Consider the following 18,799-nt stretch of genomic DNA (forward strand, 5'->3'; position numbering starts at 1 on the left):
CTGCAGTGGGCATAGATAGATTCAATCCCTGGTCAAGGAACTAAGACCCTATAAGCCAAAAAAGAAAAAAAAAAAGGAAAAGGAAATAATCATTGTTTCTTGCTCATTTATTCACCCTTATAATTTATTTATATATTATGTAACAAATGAATTTATAAATTCAAGGACTATAGAAACAGAGTAAACATGTATGGCCCAACTCTCACAATTTTACATGACTACTGGATAAAAACATAACTTTAGATGGAGTTTTGTCAGCAAAGTAATGTCTCTGCTTTTTAATGTGCTGTGTAGGTTTGTAATTGCTTTTCTTCCAAGGAGCCAATGTGTTTTAATTTCATGGCTGCAGTAACCATCCACAGTGATTTTGGAGCCCAAGAAAATAAAGTCTGTCAGTTAACATTGTTTCCCCATCTAATTGACTTGAAGTAATGGGACTTGAAGAAGGAAATGGCAACCCACTCCAGTATTCTTGCCTGGAGAATCCTGTGGACGGAGGACCCTGGTGGGCTGCTGTCTATGGGGTCCCTCAGAGTTGGACACGACTGAAGCGACTTAGCATGCATTAGCATAGCAATGGGACTGGATGCCATGGTCTTAGTTTTCTGATTGTTGAGTTTTAAGCCAGCTTTTTCACTCTCCTCTTTCACCTTCATCAAGAGACTCTTTAATTCCTCTTCACTTTCTGCCATAAGGGTGGTGTCATCTGCATATATGAGGTTATTAATACTTCTCTTGCAAATCTTGATTCCAGCTTCTGCTTCATCCAGCCTGGCATTTTGCATGATATACTCTGCATATGCTAAATAAGCAGAGTGAAAATATACAACCTTGACGTACTCCTTCCAAATTTGAAACCAGTCTGTTTTCCATGTCTTGTTCTAACTGTTGTTTCTTCTGCATACAGGTTTCTCCGAAGGAAGGTGAGGTGGTCTGGTATTCCCATCTCTTGAAGAATTTTCCACAGTTTGTTGTGGTCCACATAGTCAAAGGTTTTGGTATAGTCAATGAAGCAGAAGTAGATGTTTTTCTGGAATTCTCTTGCTTTTTCTATGGTCCAATGGATGTTGGCAATTTGATCTCTGGTTCCTCTGCCTTTTCTAAATCTAGTTTATAAATCTGGAATTTCAGTGTTCACATACTGTTGAAGCCTAGCTTGAAGGATTTTGAGCATTACTTTGCTAGCATGTGAAATGAGTGCAGTTGTGTGGTAGTTTGAACATTTTGTGGCATTGCTCTTTGGGATTGAAATGAAAAATGACTTTTCCAGTCCTGTGGCCACTGCTGAGTTTTCTAAATTTGCTGATATATTGAGTGCAGCACTTTAACAGCATCATCTTTTAGGATTTGAAATAGCTCAGCTGGAATTCCACCTCCTCCGCTAGCTTTGTTCATAGTAATGCTTCCTAAGGCCACTTGACCTCACATCCCAGGATGTTTGGCTCTAGGTGAGTGACCACACCATCATGGTTATCTGGATCATTAAGATCTTTTTTGTATAGTTCTTCTGTATATTCTTGCCACCTCTTCTTAATATCCTATGCTTCTGTTAGGTCCATACTATTTCTGTCTTTTATTGTGCCTATCTTTGCATGAAATGTTCCCTTGGTATCTCTAATTTTCTTGAAGAGATTTCTAGTCTTTCCCATTCTATTGCTTTCCTCTATTTCTCTGCATTGTTCACTTACAAAGGTTTTCTTATCTCTCCTGGCTATTCTTTGGAAGTCTGCATTCATATGGGTATATCTTTCCCTTCTCCTTTGCCTTTCACTTCTCTTTTTTTTCTCAGCTATTTGTTAACCCTCTTCAAACAACCATGTTGCCTTTTTGCATTTATTTTTCTTGGGGATGGTCTTGATCTCTGCCTCCTGTACAATGTCCTGAACCTCCATCCATAGTTCTTCGGCACTCTGTCAGATCTAATCCCTTGGCTCTATTTGTCACTTCCACTGTATGATCATAAGTGATTTGATTTTAGGTCATACCTGTATGGTTAGTTGTTTTCCCTAGGTTTTTCAATTTAATTCTGAATTTTGCTGTAAGGAGTTCTTGATCTGAGCCACAGTCCACTCCCAGTCTTGTTTTTGCTGACTGTATCAGTTCAGTTCAGTTCAGTCGCTCAGTCATGTCCGACTCTTTGTGACCCCATGAATCACAGCACGCCAGGCCTCCCTGTCCACCACCAACTCCCGGAATTCACTCAAACTCATGTCCATCGAGTTGGTGATGCCATCCAGCCATCTTATTCTCTGTCATCCCTGTCTCCTCCTGCCCCCAATCCCTCCCAGCATCAGAGTCTGTTCCAGTGAGTCAACTCTTCGCATGAGGTGGCCAAAGTATTGGAGTTTCTTCTTCAGCATCAGTCCTTCCAATGAACACCCAGGACTGATCTCCTTTAGAATGGACTGGTTGGATCTCCTTGCCATCCAAGGGACTCTCAAGAGCCTTCTCCAGCACCACAGTCCAAAAGCATCAATTCTTTGGCAATCACCTTTCTTCATAGTCCAACTCTCACATCCATACATGACCACGGGAAAAACCATAGCCTTGACTAGACGGACCTTTGTTGGCAAAGTAATGTCTCTGCTTTTTAATATGCTATCTAGGTTGGTCATAACTTTCCTTCCAAGGAGTAAGCGTCTTTTAATTTCATGGCTGTATAGAGGTACTCAGTCTTCAGCTGCAAAGCACACGATCAAGCTGATTTCGGTGTTGGCCATCTGGAGATGTCCGTGTGCAGAGTCACCTCCTGTGCTGTTGGAAGAAGGAGCTTGCTGTGACCAGAGCGTTGTTGGAAGAAGGCGCTTGCTGTGACCAGCGCGTTGTTGGAAGAAGGCGCTTGCTGTGACCAGCGCGTTGTTGGAAGAAGGCGCTTGCTGTGACCAGAGCGTTGTTGGAAGAGGGCGCTTGCTGTGACCAGCGCGCTCTCTTGGCAAACTCTGTTGGTCTTTGTCCTGCTTCATTCCGTGCTCCAAGGCCAGTGTTGCCCGTTACTCCAGGTGTCTCCTGACTTCCTACTTTTGCATTCCAGTCCTCTATGATGAAAAGGACATCTTTTCTTGGTGTTCGTTCTAGAAGGTATTGTAAGTCTTCATAGAATCATTCAACTTCAGCTTCTTTGACATTAGCGGTTGGGGCATCGTCTTGGATTACTGTGCTATTGAATGGTTTGCCTTGGAAACAAACAGAGATCATTCTGTTGTTTTTGAGATTGCACCCAAGTACTGCATTTTGGACTCTTTTCTTGACTCTTAGACTATTCCATTTCTTCTAAGCACACATATAGTAGTGCTGTTGAAATAAATATCATTTTAGTTAGGAACGGTAAATTTCTCCTAGTTTAAGTGATAGGTGATTGGTAAAAACTTTTGTGAAAATTTTACTGCATTAAAATTCAAAAACCTAGAAGCTATGGAAGTAAGCCCTTTGTTGAATTCTAAATTCACCGTAAATCCAATTCCTAATCTTTTCCTCTCTCCAACCCATCCCTAACTCAGCTATATTCTTCAATTCAGTTGCTCAGTCGTGTCTGACTCTTTGTGACCCCATGGACTGCAGCACACCAGGTCTCCCTGTCCATCACCAACTCCCAGAGTTTACTCAAACTCATGTCCATTGAGTTAGTGATGCCATCCAATCATCTCATCCTCTGTCGTCCCCTTCTCCTCCTGCCTTCGATCTTTGCCAGCATCAGGGTCTTTTCAAATGAGTCAGTTCTTCACATCAGGTGGTCAAAGTATTAGAGTTTCAGCTTTAGCATCAGTCCTTCCAGTGAATATTCAGGACTGATCTCCTTTAGGATGGACTGGTTGGATCTCCTTGTATTTTCAGTAGGGCACAAAGACGGTAGAGTGCTAGCTGGCCCCTCAAAGTGGAAGTCTCCTAAACCTCAGTGTTTCCTCCTACAAGTCCCACCCTCCACCTCAACCCCTACCTTAATCCAGCACAAATAATTGATTGTCTCCTCTTTCTCATCCCACTGCTGTTAAAATATCTGTGGTCCTTTGCCTCTCTTCTTTTCTAAACTTCTGATCTTTACCATTTCTGTTTTCTGACTGGCCTTTCTCTCTTAACTTTTCTTCCTATAGTATTCATCCCCTTATCCATGGCACTTTACATCACCGCCCCCCCTTATGTTTGCTAATGCTGTATGACTTTTGTAGTCGACATCTGTTATTAGCAATCTGGTAATCTCTTTTTCCTGTATGGTCAGTATAGTGAGTGAAGATATCATCTTATCTTGGTTCTGTTATTTGGCTCTTGAACTGTTTTTGTCATAAGGGCTGATCAGTGGCTTTAAAGTGTTTTCTTCCCTTATACTTCATGTCACACACACACACACACACACACACACACACACACACACTCCTTTACGCAGAGACATAGAGAAGGATAGAGTGGAGAGAAAAAATAATGGACTGCAAAACGGAGACTAAGTAGGTACATAACTCAATTATGAATTATTTCACCAAAAGAAAATCTCTCAGGAGGATCACGATGTACTTTTAAAAATACTCACCGACTTTGTGTAACTACAGGCTGTTTTGTTGCCCTGGACTTACTATTTGCCTCCATCTGCTCTCCCAGGATTTCATTTTCATATATCCAGTTTTTCTGGGGTCTTACAGGCTAGATCTTCATTTCCTTTGTTTGTGTGATTATCTAGAGATTTTCATTACAATATTTGGTTTTGTGATTATTTTTCAGTAAGACTAGTAAGTTATAAGATACTATATAGATATATGTCTGTGCACTGGGTTTGATGGATTCTTTTAACATTTTGTAACTTGCATGTCTTGAGAACAGTTATGACTCTTTAGAAGGCTTTTTAAAAAATTATTTATTTATTTTTGGCTGTGGTGGGTCTTCATTGCTGCATTTGGGCTTTTTCTCTAGTTGCAGCAAGCAGGTTAGAAAACTCTTTAATACTCACAGATGTCTAATCTGCTTAGAAAGGCCACTGGGGGCAAAAATATAGAGATAGTTTATACTGTTAAATGACATGTAAATGCTTAGTAAAAGAAAAACAAAATACTGGATGGATCTTTGCTTCTGTAACACCATTATCATTTATAGTATTTAATCAGTGAAGACTCTACAATAGCTTAAGAGAACTATTCAAGCTGCTATAGAAACATAATTGCCTCAGGAAGAATATCAGAATCAAGAGGAAAAGTCTAAAAGAAGAGACTTTGATCATCTGAATTTAAAAATCTGACCCTAATAGTTTTGTGATACCATTCCTTGACTAAATACAGCTATTTCGAATGTGTCTCTATTCAGAGGAAACCACAAAATAAATATTTTCCGTTAACTTCTTCTTGTATGTTTCCTGTGGCTCAGTGGTAAAAAAGCTGCATGTTAATGCAGGAGACACGGGTTTGACCCTGGGTGGGGAAGATCCCCTGGAGCAGGAAATGGCAACCCACTCCAGTATTCTTGAATGGAATATGCCATTGACAGATGAACCTGATGCTCTACAGTCTATGGAGTTACAAAGAGTCGGACACAACAAGTGATTATATACTTTTCAGATTCTGTTTTATAATCAGTGCTTTCCAAACCTGGCATTGGTATCACCTGAGGAGATTTTAAAAACACAGATTCCCAGGTATACCCCAGACCTAACTGTGAATGTTCAGGTGGGACCTGAAAATGTTTAACTTGTTATCAGAGAAAATTCTTATGAAATCATTCAAACACCAATCCTAATGGTTTAGGAATTCATAAGTGGACCCTGAAGGGGACATGATGAAATGCTAGGAAGGAAAATCAGAATGGCTTCTCTGTCTATATACTACCACCCACCCACAGCAGGCACACACACACACACTCTCACACACCAGAACATGTAAATACGTGCCATGGCCGTGTGTGCCTGAGGCGACGGGAACTGAGCTAACCCGGAATACCCATGGCTGATCAATTCCAGTTACAGAAATAGCCATGTATAAATATCCTGTCCCAAACGTGCTTGACCTGCCAAAGTTCGGTTTACTTTTCCAGTTGAAGTCCTCAAAGGACACTGTGCTTGGGTGAGGCTGCTCTGCTTTCAGAGTTCCTGGACTGTGGGCTATATTAGGGTCCTTCTGTCCCTGGGACATTTCCAGGGCCGGGCTCCTGCAACAGCATTTTCATCGCCCTGTTGCTTACCTTTCATCTCCTCATTCAGACCATTCCAGAATCCTGGACCCAAAAGCACCCACCCACTCAGGCATACAGTCCCTGTCTGTAGACCTCCCTGGAAAGCCATCACTATTAACACATTGGTATGGATGCCAGGAATAGAGTGGGAGTGACTGTTTAGACTTTACTAACCGGCTGAGTTATCTCACTTTTTTCCCCAAAGAAGATTAAAAAATAAATAAATAAATAACCTATTTCACAACTTCAGTTTGACCTTTGATTTAGAGAAAGGTGAGCAGGAGAGCAATATTCAGTAGTTAGCTTGGAGATTCTCCCACTTTGGTTTTCATCTGCCAAGCTTGTTTTCCAATAAGCTTATAGGGAGCAACCTGCCCAGTAGCCAGGGCTGTGGCCCGCTGTGTTGTCTGTCTCCCATTCAAGCATTGTTCCCAACCTCACTGAATTTTTGTTTCCAGACTCTTTGCTTACTCTACTGAGGAGGAGAGTTAGAACAAACATTGTTAACAGAAACATGTAGTTCAAAGTTACTTCTGTGTTTGCTTAGATGCAAGCATTTTAAGAGCAACTCAGTTTAACCCACATGATGCTGTGAAGATAGGCAGTGAGGCATGTTGCCCAGGCAGAGGGCTGTTCAAGTCAAACAGGTTGCTGTCCCTAGGCCAGTGGACACACAGGAGATGGTCAACGTCCAGCCAGAGGGTCAGCTCTGTGAACACCAGCCCACCATTGCTGGCCCACAGTGCCCCTGCTGGCCACTCAAAGAGGACAGGCCCTTTTTTCATTTGGCTTAGCTGAAGGTATCAATCCTGGGTGTTCATTGGAAGGACTTATGCTAAAGCTGAAACTCCAATACTTTGGCCACCTCATGAGACGAGTTGACTCACTGGAAAAGAGTCTGATGCTGGGAGGGATTGGGGGTAGGAGGAGACGGGGACGACAGAGAATGAGATGGCTGGATGGCATCACCGACTCGATGGACATGAGTTTGAGTGAACTCCGGGAGTTGGTGATGGACAGGGAGGCCTGGCGTGCTGTGGTTCATGGGGTCGCAAAGAGTCAGACACGACTGAGCGACTGAACTGAACTGAACTGAAGGTAGACTGTTAGCTGGGACTCACCAGTCTTATCACTGTGGACAGATCTTTTACCTGACCTCAAATCTGATTTCTCATTTTGGACGTATGGCAACATATTTAATTGGCTCTATAGTCAATTTTAGGCCTGACTATAAAGTATTTTTTATACTTTATAGCATAAAAAGTACAAAGTATATTTTGCATCCAATATTTATATATTCTACACACAGACTTGTACCCTAATTTATAGATTATGTGTAATTAACAGTCATTATGCTATAATTTATCAGAGAATGGAAGCTAAATTACAAGCTCTGGATTCTCCTCATATTCTCTCATAACTGGGACTGGAGGGAACTTCTTTTCTTCATAATAGCTCAGATAACGAGAAAACGAGATAGGTCTGTGGTACCTGAGAATTTCTCCAGAATCAAAGAATTTTAAGCTGTTTTGAACTGCTTCTGAATTTTAGCTGGAAAAGGAAATATTTAGTTGTACCTGTGAGCTATTTGGTTGTATATGTATGGAAAGAAACCCACATCCCTCATACTCTAAATTTACTTTTAAAAATTAGTTATATCTGAGCAGTATGTATGTGTGTACACTACTTATTCCATTTCAAAGTTCATGTCGTGTTCTCTACATGAGCCTGAACACACACCTTGAGTGTTTATCTCTCCTGCTTCCCCAGGTGAAGGATCCCCCCCACAACTTCCTTCTCAATACACTAGTGTTTGTGTAATTCAGTATTCCTCTCCATTGGGTTTTATCAGCAATCAACAGGTTGAATTCTGTCTCTTTAGTGATCTCATGTAAAAGGCCATGTAACGCTTTCTCTTCCTTGACCCTCATCCTGGGAGTGGTCCACACTGGATAACTACAGGCGCATCCTCCTACAGCATTGATAACACACTAGACCCAGCATGGACAAAGCTTTAATTATAGATGGCCATCAGTTTAATATAAACTTCATCTCTGGCAGCTTCTTGGGAACATGAGGAATGATTTTTCTAAAGGGAAATAAGAATTGCTCATCTAATGGTGGCAGGGGAAAGACCTTGAATCCTTCCCATTTTGACACACTCAGATCTTCTAAGGCTGAATCCATGCTTGAAAATGACATCAGTGTCACTTGACTTCACAATTCAAGGAGACATGAATGTTCCCTGGAAATTGTAATCAGTCTGGTATGGATTATTCAGGCTTTCCCCCCATACTTATTAAGGCTTTAGTGACAGTAAACTAAATGAACTTAGGGACAAGAACTAACCAAATGTGGGCATGATTCCCCATGTAATTTCTGGCCATAATTTTATAGTTTGGAACCAGTGTCATATTGTTAAGTTAGAAAAAATACTAAAATACATGACTGTGGGGTTGACCATTCTTCTTTCTTAATGACACTTGGTAAGTCAATCCTTACCCATGCCCAGAATCTTTTAGGGGAGCTGCCATGCCACAGGTCTCCTGGGGACAGCAACCCAAGCCGCTGTGTTAGTGTTTTTCAGCCTCAAGATACAGCCAGAAGTGAGCTGTATCTTTACTAGACCAGAGGTGAGTCTGGATCAAAGCCAGCAGCCCCAGTTGGTCCAGCATTTTTATAACCTGGTTGGTATAGAAGATGAACTGCCCTAATCCTTAGCTATCCAAATTATCAATCACTTTATTTCTTTTTTCTACATCTCCTTCATGGTATTTTACATACTTGGAATCAGGATGCCACACAGTATCTCTGTGTATTCAGTGTAATCATATTTCCTTTTGCTGCTACTAGGTAGATCTTATTAAAATGGTGGTACAACACTGTTATATTCAAAATGCATAACCAACAGGGACTTATTGTATAGCACATGGAACTCTACTCACTGTTATGAGCCAACCTGGATGGGAGGGGTATTTGGAGGAGAATGGGTACATGTATATGTATGGTCTAGTCCCTTTGCTGTTCACCTGAAACTATCATGATATTGTTAATTGGCTGTTCCCCAATACAAAGCAAAAAGTTTAAAGTCTGAAAAAAAATAGTAAATGATTCTCTGTATAAAAATAAATAATATGGTGGTACATTATATAACCAACAATGTCGATATAGTAACTAGGAGTGGGAACTGAAGCTTCAAGGACTTGAGAAGTTCTTTGGAACAGTCAGGACCACAGTGGAGAGTAAGTCAAACAGATCAGTGAGAAGAAGGTACAAGTAGGTAGAGGAAGCTGACCAATGTGGAAAAAAAGACATGAATGTGCAGAGGGACACTGGTGACCTGGGGCTTCCCAAGTGGCCCTAGTGGTGAAGAATCCATCTGTCAACGCAGGACACACAGGAGACGTGGATTCGATCTCTGGATCAGGAAGATCCCCAGGAGGCGGGCATGGCAACCCACTCCAGTATTCTTGCCTGGAGAATCCCAAGGACAGAGGAGTCTGCCTGGCTACAGTACATAGGGTCACAAAGAATCAGACATGACTGAAGCGATTTAGCATGCAGGCACTGGCCATATGGGCCTTAGAAGGAAAAAAAGAATAATAACAGGTTTCCAAGTCCTCACAATAGTCCTTGGCCTTGAATTTCCCCCAGCGGATTTTTTTAAACAAAGGACTCCAGGAGAACAGAGGAGAAGATAAACATAACTAAGTCTCTTTTGCTCCTTAGCAAGATTCTGAGACTCATATTCTCAAAAGATTTGGGGGATCATTGATAGATTCCTATGCCCAGCCTTGTCACTCATTACCAAAAGCAGTTGAATGCTGGTGGTTCTTTGGGTATTTTGATTGATAAAAATAGCGTAAAGTTGAAGTTCATACCTGGATTCAATCCCAGCAAAGAAACAAAGACTGAACTTTAAGAGTGGTCCCCTCTGCAATGGTTGGAAAATGAACTTTCGGGTATGTCAACACATATGATGACAGAATCTTTTGGCCCAAATGAGCCCTGTGATTGATAGTTGATGGAACTCTGTGGCTAACCGAGTGAGGTAATTCAAGCTGAATCACACAGGGATGTTCACAAGTTTCTCTAGACAATGACTGCAATTGACTTTCTCCAATTACTCTATTGCAGCACCATGTTAATTACCTTGCAAAACTTACCACAATTTATTTTTTATTTGCTTGGATATTGTTCCTCTCATTAAAATATGTCTTGTTCACTGCTGTATTTTTTGCACTGAGTTGCACATTATAGGTTCTTAATATATATTTGTTAGATGTGGAAATGATAGGAGAGATAATCTATTGAGCATTGGTAGAGAGCAAGTAGAAAGCAATTTTATGAATTAATATATGTAAAGCTTTTTAAACAGAGTGACCACTGTGTTGAATGACTAAATAATAATGACTATTATTATTTTTCATTATTGCCTATTTCCAACTACTCTCTCAATTTGTTCCCCCCACCCTAGATGAAACCCTGGACCAGTCTCTTAGACTTTCTGGTAACTCCTGTTTTGGCAGATGTCCAAGGTTGACTTTCTCATTGGGGGGTGTGTGTGTGTGTGTGTGTGCATATTTTATAAAGACCTCATCTCATCACTCTAATCACAGTTCCCATGATTCAAGCAATGCCTTCTGCAGTGGTTATTTGTAAGCTGCTCTTAATTCCTGGTTTTTGGTCAATCACTCCTCAGCTGGGGTGTCTTCACCATCCAGGAAAACTTCTTGGCCTCTCTCTCAAAATGACCCATTCTGCTCCTCCCTTCAAAATCCACATCTGACACATATCAAACTTGAAGGGCAAACTCTTTCCATGGCAGCCACTTCTGCTACCGTGCAAGGCTAGCCATAGTCCCCAGCTCTCCCTTTTAGATTTTCCCAAGTTAGAGTTGGATGCACTTCCTATGTTCTCAAACTTCAAGAGATACATGTAGTCAAGCTCTACATGTGGTTATCTTTGGTTGACTTGAAATAAGGGAAAGAATTCTCTTTCCCTTCCCAAGGAGAGGATAGACATCACAGCATACCAGAAATTTTCCCATGACATTCTTCTCTACCAACTTCTTCAACCTCTCTTGTGTAGGTAAGAGGTAGAGGATAGGCTAATGTTGGTACGACTGCTTTTAGAACCTTTTAACTTGCTCTGCCAGAGAAGGCAATGGCACCCCACTCCAGTACTCTTGCCTGGAGAATCCCATGGACAGAGGAGCCTGGTGGGCTGCAGTCCATGGGGTCACTGAGAGTCAGACATGACTGAGCGACTTCACTTTGACTTTTCACTTTCATGCATTGGAGAAGGAAATGGCAACCCACTCCAGTGTTCTTGCCTGGAGAATCCCAGGGACAGAGGAGCCTGTTGGGCTGCCGTCTATGGGGTCGCACAGAGTCAGACACGACTGATGCGACTTAGCAGCAGCAGCAACTTGCTCTGCAGAAATAGTCAAGCTCTTGGCACTTCTTTTTATCATTCTTGGCCTTTGTATCTCCTAAAAAACTGGCAAATCAAGAGTCCCATTTTGATATTCTGTTATGTCAATATAGATAAAAGTGGCAACTCTTATAAAGTCTTTTTACATAGCAATCTACACTCAGATTGATTCTAATTAATAAGGGATTATTAAAGCCTTGAAAGTGAAAGTTGTTCAGTCATGTCTGACTCTTTGTGACCCCATGGACAGTCCATGGAATTCTCCAGACCAGAATACTGGAATGGGTAACCTTTCCCTTCTCCAGGGTATCTTTTCAACCCAGGGATTGAACCCTGTTCTCCTGCATTGCAGGTGGATTCTTTACCAGCTGAGCTACCAAGGAAGCCCAATTAAAGCCTTATTTGATAAATTCTCAACTGTTCTCTATTTCAAGTTAAACCTAGGAAGGGTCATAATTTCAAAGGGGTGGTAAGCTAAGGTACAGTAGATTTTGAGGATTTCTTTGCAACTGAGATAAGTAGAAGTCAACCAGATTTAAAGGACGAGGTCTACACTATGGTTTGTAAAAACACAGTTGATGGAAACTTGAAAAATTTAATTTAAATGTCATGAACAAAGGCTACTATAATTTATTGGTGGTGGCCATTCATATTTTATCATTCTTCACTCTTGGGCTTTTTATCATAATTCTTTTAAAAACTTGGCCAACTAACCTCCTTTTTCTATTAAAAGAAAGAAAGAAAAAAAGTGCAATTGTTAGTTTCTCAGTCATGTCTTTGCTACCCCATGGGCTGTAGCCTGCCAGGTTCCTCTGTCCATGGAGTTCTCCAGGCAAGAATACTGGGGTAGGTAGTCACTCCTTTCTCCAGAGGATCTTTCCAGCCCAGGAATTGAACCCAGGTCTCCTGCACTGCAGGAAGATTCTTTACCCTCTGAGCCACCAGGGGGAAGGCAAGAAAATTCTAACGTGGTAACACTTTGTTCTTAAAAACTAATAAATTGAAAATGTGATTTTTTTTTTAATACTCAAGTCTCCCTGGTTGTGATCAACACCAACCGAACTTGGGTAAGTTGACTCTGACTTAGCCTGGAGAGTTTGGCAGGGCTGTCTGACTGGAATTGTTGGGTCTGAATTGGGTTTTGCCTTACTTCACTTAAAGGCACCTGGGGGAAAGTTTGTGCACAGATACTTGGAAGGTCAGTGAGAGAGAATAGTGGGAGCGATATAACCCAATCCCTTATAGCATCTTGGAAATGGTTTTCCGAACACCCTAGCAAAAGTTGGATAAACTGTCAAGTAGGCCATTAAAAGGGCTGAAAGAAATGCAGGGCTCTGTAGGTGCTTTAAACAGTGGGAAACAGCCCCCAGGGTCTCTTCTGTAGGTTGTGGGTGGTGGATAGAGTGAGAGCTCATGGATACAACCATTGCCAAGGCAAGCTGGGAGATCATGAACAGAGACTCAGGGGAAATAGCAGCATGTAATGGGTGTGTGAACATATGTGAGACCTCTATGGGGAAACCCAAAAATAATCTTGGGGGGACTTTTCAAGGGATCAAATTCTTACAGTTCTACAAGTGAAGCCACCAAGCCTGCAGAATTTGAGTCATAATGTCAATGTAAATTATTTTTGCCCACAGGCTGGTAAACAGAAGGGCACTTAGGTTGCCTGAGGTTCTGGCCTCATGGCACTGAAGACCAGGCCCTAATAAAGTGGCAATCAATTACTTGGTGCATTCCTGCTAGAAAAATCCATCACTCTCCATTGCTCTGATCTTAGCAAGGTCAAACTTGAAGAAAAATTGTATTATCTTTTTCAACCTATGTCCCATTTTTAGCTAGAAAAACCTAGCTAAAGCTATCATCCTATCACTAATAGTTGTATTTTAATAGAAAATGCAAAAGTGAAAAGTCCTCAAAGCACTAGAGCCATAACAGTGAAATGACGAAATTTCTCCTGAGCGCCTCTCCTGAGACACCAACATAAAAAAAAAATTCCCTATTATGGGAGCCAGGAGCCAGGAGGAAGGTTGGGCAGAAGTCCAGGGCTGTCTCTGGAATAAGTAAAATGAACTTTAGTAAGTTCCCAGCATTGAGGTGCTAAAAGCCACAAAATGAGTCATGCATTCATACATCATCAAAGATAAACTGTTACCAAATGAATCAAAATTCTTAAGTCACTGAAGTAAAAGAGCAGTTTCTGAACTAACGCTCTGTCTAGGCAAGTGTTGGAGTTTTCTCTTGGATGTGTTCCGCCCTCATCAGCTGGCTTTAGGTGGCAGACTACACAACTGTCTTCAGAGAGTGGCACGGGAAGGGAGATGCTGAGATTCCTTTTAGTTTGATTGGTATGAGTGGCAATTCCTAAGCAGCAAGAATCTTACGGCCTCCTTTCCTCTGACGGCTTCCTGACAGGGCTGGGAGCCAGAAGATGCTGTGGGCATTGCCTATTCATCAGTGTGAGAGAGCCCTGCCCCAGCAGGTCTGTTAAATTCTAATGCTGCCAGATTTTCCAAAGATACTCATTGTGTGTGTATGTGTGTGTGTGTGTGTGTCTGTGTCTGTGTCTGTGTATATCTATTGAGATATCATTCATATACCACACAATTCATCCATTTACAATGCAGTGCTCTTTTCAGAACAGTATATTCACAGGTTTATGCAACCATTACCACAATTTGGGGGCTTCCCTGGTATCTTAAATGGTAAAGAATCTGCCTGCAATGCAGGAGACCCAGGTTTCATCCCGATATTGGGAAGATCCCCTGGAGAAGGGAATGGCAACCCACTCCAGTATTCTTGCCTGGAGAATCCCATGGACAGAGGCGCCTGGCAGGCTACAGACTATGGGTCACAAAGAGTCAGTCACTACTGAGCAAGTGACACAATAACAATAACCACAATTTTAGAATATTTTCATCAGCCCTGAAAGAAACCCCATACCTATTACCAGTCACTTTTCCTTCCCCCTGAACCCTTCCAGTTCACTGGTAACCACTAATCTACTTTCTGTCCCAGTGGGTTTGCCTATTCTAGATATTACATAAGAATTATACAATATGTGGTATAACTTGTGACTTGCTTCTTTCAGTATCATGATGTTTTCAGGGTTTATCCATGTATGTATCAGTACTTCATTGTTTTTTGATCAAATAATATTCCATTGTACAAATATACTACAATTTATCCATTCTGGACTTCCCTGGTGGCTCAGACGGTAAAGCCTCTGTCTACAATGTGGGAGACCTGGGTTCGATCCCTGGGTTGGGAAGATCCCCTGGAGAAGGAAATGGCAACCCACTCCAGTACTCTTGCCTAGAAAATCCTATGGACAGATAAGCCTGGTGTCCATGGGGTTGCAAAGTTGGACACGACTGAGCGATTTCACTTGCACTTGCACTTTCAGTAGATAGTCATGTGGGTTGGTTTTTTTAGATTTTATAAATAATGCTGATATGAGAATTTATTTACAAGATTTTATGTGGGACGTATGTTTTTATTTCTCTTGGCTGTATTCCTAGGAATGGAATTGCTATGTTGTATGGGCTTCCCAACACCACAGTTCAATGTTGGAGAAGACTCTTGAGAGTCCCTTGGACTGCAAGGAGATCCAACCAGTCCATTCTAAAGGAGATCAATCCTGGGTGTTCATTGGAAGGACTGATGCTAAAGCTGAAACTCCAATACTCTGGCCACCTCATGCGACGAGGTGGAAAAGACTCTGATGCTGGGAGAGGTTGGGGGCGGGAGGAGAAGGGGATGACAGAGAATGAGATGGCTGGATGGCATCACCGACTCTGTGGACATGAGTTTGAGTGAACTCCGGGAGTTGGTGGTGGACAGGGAGGCCTGGCGTGCTGTGATTCATGGGGCTGCGGAGAGTCGGACACGACTGAGCGACTGAACTGAACTGAACTGATGGGCTTCCCAGGTGGCGCTAATGGTAAAGAACCTGCCTGCCAGTGCAGGAGATATGGGTTTGATCCCTGGGTTGGGAAGATCTCCTGGAGGAGAACATGGCAACCCACTCCAGTATTCTTTCCTGGAGAATCCCATGGACAGAGGAGCCTGGTGGGCTATGGTCCAAAGTATCGAAAAGTGTGGGACACAACTGAAGCAACTTAGTATGCACGCATGGTAGCTTAACATTTCATCTTTCAAAGACTGCCAGACTATTTTCCAAAGTAGCTGCACCAATTTACATTTCAACCAGAAGTACATGAGAGTTGTAATTTCTTCATATTATCCCTAACGCTTGTTATTACCTATCTTCTTTTATTATAATAGTCATTCTAGCGGGTGTAAAACAGTATGTCATCGTGGTTTTTATTTGCATTTTTCTGATTAATGATATTAAGCATCTTTTTATTGTTTTTTTGGCCATTAGTATTTCTCTGGAAAATGTTTCTTTAGGTCCTTTTAAAGATACTCCTAAGTCCATGAAAATGCTGCTGCTGGTTTTGACTCTGTGCCTGGCCACAGCGGTGCAGCGAAACGAAATGCATGCCAGGAACAGGACCTGTGAATGATTGGGGCCTACAGCAGAGCTGCAATGAGATGAACAGGAGAATGTGCTCATGGACAAAACAGCAAAGCCTGAGGAATAGCTTTTAGAACACTGTGATGGTCAGTTGTATGCCTATAACTAGGCTGTAGCCCTCAGTTATTTAATCAAACACTAACGTAGGTGTTTTATTTTTGTTTAGTCACTCAGTTGTGCCTGGCTCTTTGTGACCCTATGGACTGTGGCCCACTAGCCTCCTCTGTCGATGGGATTTTCCAGGCAAGAATTCTGGAGTGGGTTGCCATTTCCTTCTCCAGCCTAGGTGTTACTGTGGCAGTATTTTTGAAGGCAAAGTTAACATCTACAGTTGTTTTAGGGAGATGTAAAGGGGACCACCCTAGAGAATCTGGGTGGGCATGGTTCAATCAATTCAGAGGTTTTAGGAGCAGAATTGAGATTTTCCAAAGAAGAAGCTCTTCCCGGGGACTGCAGCTTTGACTCACAAAGAGCTTCAACCTGCCTGTCCTTACAGTCTACACTAGGGACTTTGGACTTGCCTAGCCAGCAAGTTGAAGGGAAAGCCACAATCATGTAACAAGTAATCATTATGTATGGAATATATATATCTCCTACTGGTTCTATTTCTCTGGTAAAACTGTGACTGATACAGACCCCAAGGAGCTCCTGACATATGTAAAAGGGTTTCTTGTTCTTAGTACAAGAAGATATAGGAAATGTGAGTGATGGAAAACCATCCTCTGTAAGCAGATCTAACCCTGGAAAAATTGTATATTTGGTCACACTTTCTTTTCATGGCCTCACTTCCCAGGTCACAGGTCTTCCTCAACCAGATTCCTATGCCACTCATCTTCTAATTCTTGACAGCAGCAGTAATTTTCAACTGGGAGCATTTTTACTCCACAAGAGACGTTTGGTCACATTTGGAGACATTTGTGGTTGTCATGAGTGGGTGGGGTGCTATTAACATCAAGTGAGTAGAGGCCAAGAATGCTACTGGACACTCTACAATTAGCAGGACAGCCCCCACGACAAAATGGCAATAGAGCCAATGCTGGAATACCTTGCTCTATGGTCTCACTAAATGTCTCCTGGTCCATCCACTACCTAGAAATATTTAACGCCTCCAGCAGGTATCTGCACTTGGAAAAAGACTTCAGAGATCAGTCTTCAAAACACAAACAAATTGAACCTATAAAACAAAAGTTCAAGTCTTCTCAAGGGAGGTTATTTGTTTGGAAGTTAATTTATCTACTGTCTCAAAGATTGGACCAGGTAGGAGGTCTGCATAGTTAGAAACTGATTCCCTGATCCCATGAATGGTGTTGTACAAACACCTCAATAGGGACTTGCCTGGTGGTCCAATGGTTAAGAATCCACCTTCCAATGGAGGAAAAGTGGGTTCAATCCCTGGTCAGGGTACTAATATCCAACATGCTGTGGGACAACTAAACCCCCAAGTCACAAGTAGAGAAGCCTGCATGCCACCATGAAGGCCCACCACAGCCAAAAAACAAAACAACAACGACCCTAATAATATCAAAATGCCTTCCTGAGGAGTGAAACCCTTGTTATAAACTGTTATACATGGTCTGATGTGTCCTCATTTATTTATAAATCTCAGTATGGGAAAGAATTACAGAGGTTATCAACTACAAGTGCAATTTACTTGAACACCACATCGTATCATGTCACATCATGCCTTACATATCACATCAGATCACGTAATAATATAAGGCCTATCACATTCCTTTAAGGTATTGATCTGCCTCAGTTCCAGGGCTGGAACATTCACTACCTTCTGAAACAACTTGCTTCCTGTGCTGTGCTGTGCTTGCTGTGCTTAGTCGTGTCTGACCCTTTGCAACCCCATAGATTGCACCCTGCCAGGCTCCTCTGTCCATAGGGATTCTCCAGGCAAGAATACTGAAGTAAGTTGTCATGCCCTCCTCCAGGATCAAACCCAGGTCTCCCACATTACAGGCAGATTCTTTACATCTGAGCCACCAGGGAAGTCCAACTTTGGGAAGCTTCTATCTCCCTAAAAACAACTGTTTGCTAGAAATTTATCTTAATACTGAGAGTTAAAATTTGCTTTCAATTGCTCTCATGAGAGGTGGTTCACAACAGCTCTTTTTAAAATTGAGAATGTGGGCTGTGGTGGTAGATGGGATTGAAACTCTACACACAGTCAGGCCATGAAGCAGTAGAGGCTGACACACGGGCTGAGTGAGTACCGGCTGGTTCCTAATTAGGTCCTCATTAATCCTTTGATATCTTCAAAGTCTTGCTCCAGATATCCTGGCTTTGGCAAAGGATGGAGCATCCTGAGATTTTTTTCTCCCACGTGGCTTTGAAAGGAAAGCCTTTTAGAGGCAGGGGGATGCTTCTGATCCCCTTACACTTACCTCATCAAAGTGTGTTTTCACTCTGCCTGTTTGATGTCTGAGAGGCCTCATTAGAAGCTCATTTTATGAGCCCTGTTAAAAGAGTTTCTTTCCTATAGAAAGTCACATTTCACAGCGTATATACCCCTAAGGTCTCCAGAAGCTAGACACATTTGGAATTCTAGTCTCCAAGGCTCCAAATGTAGACAAGACTCTTCCCTAAGTGGCTCCCTAGTGCTGTGGGGAAATCAGTTAACACCTGGGGTCTGGCCTCTTGGCTGTGCACTTTATAGGCTCTGCTTTTCATGAG

This window comes from Moschus berezovskii, chromosome 9, assembly GCF_049115385.1.
Source record: "Moschus berezovskii isolate FMDL1 chromosome 9, NW_MosBer_1.0, whole genome shotgun sequence".
Taxonomy (NCBI): Eukaryota; Metazoa; Chordata; class Mammalia; order Artiodactyla; family Moschidae; genus Moschus; species Moschus berezovskii.